Source organism: Saprolegnia diclina, assembly GCF_000281045.1.
Source record: "Saprolegnia diclina VS20 unplaced genomic scaffold supercont1.9, whole genome shotgun sequence".
Classification (NCBI taxonomy): Eukaryota; Oomycota; class Saprolegniomycetes; order Saprolegniales; family Saprolegniaceae; genus Saprolegnia; species Saprolegnia diclina.
Window position 1 is genome coordinate 1,038,712 of NW_008246076.1, and position 626 is coordinate 1,039,337.

Below are 626 nucleotides of genomic sequence, written 5' to 3' on the forward strand. Positions count from 1 at the left end.
GAACCATTGCGTTTGGAAAGGGGACCGGCTAAAATGAACTTTTGCCGTCCCGAACAACGCAATGAGTGACTGAGCAGGTGTTTTTGCGACCAGCACAACCAGTCGACCAGGAGGCTCTTTGCTTCGACAGACTCTCTTGACTAGACCACAGTGCGTTGAGGCCTTGTGTGCCAAGCTAGCTAGTAGCATGGCTGGTAGCGATCGTGGTGGTTGAATGCTTCGACATGGTCCGAATTGGCACAAAGAGTACCAAAAAATGATTCGATTTGAGTATGCTCCCTTTCTTGAAACAGTGTATGAAGCCAAAAGCCTAGTTTGTCCGATTTAGACACGATACATCCGAAATGAAAAATAGAATATCAATCTGTCTGAATTATTCGTGGACATTTATCGACAGCGTATGCGGATACAGCTGGTGGTATGCGGATGTGTACGCGCCGTGCTCGAATCGTGTCGTTTGATTCGACGCTTGAACGGTGCCGAGTTGGCCATCCCAAGGAACGCAAATTGCACCGTGAAAATGGACCTGAAATGTACGACATAGCAACCGCAGCGAACGATGCCCTTTCTAGAAATTAAGACCGTGCGTATAGAGGCCGCGCGCCATCCACGCAGGCAACGCCCGC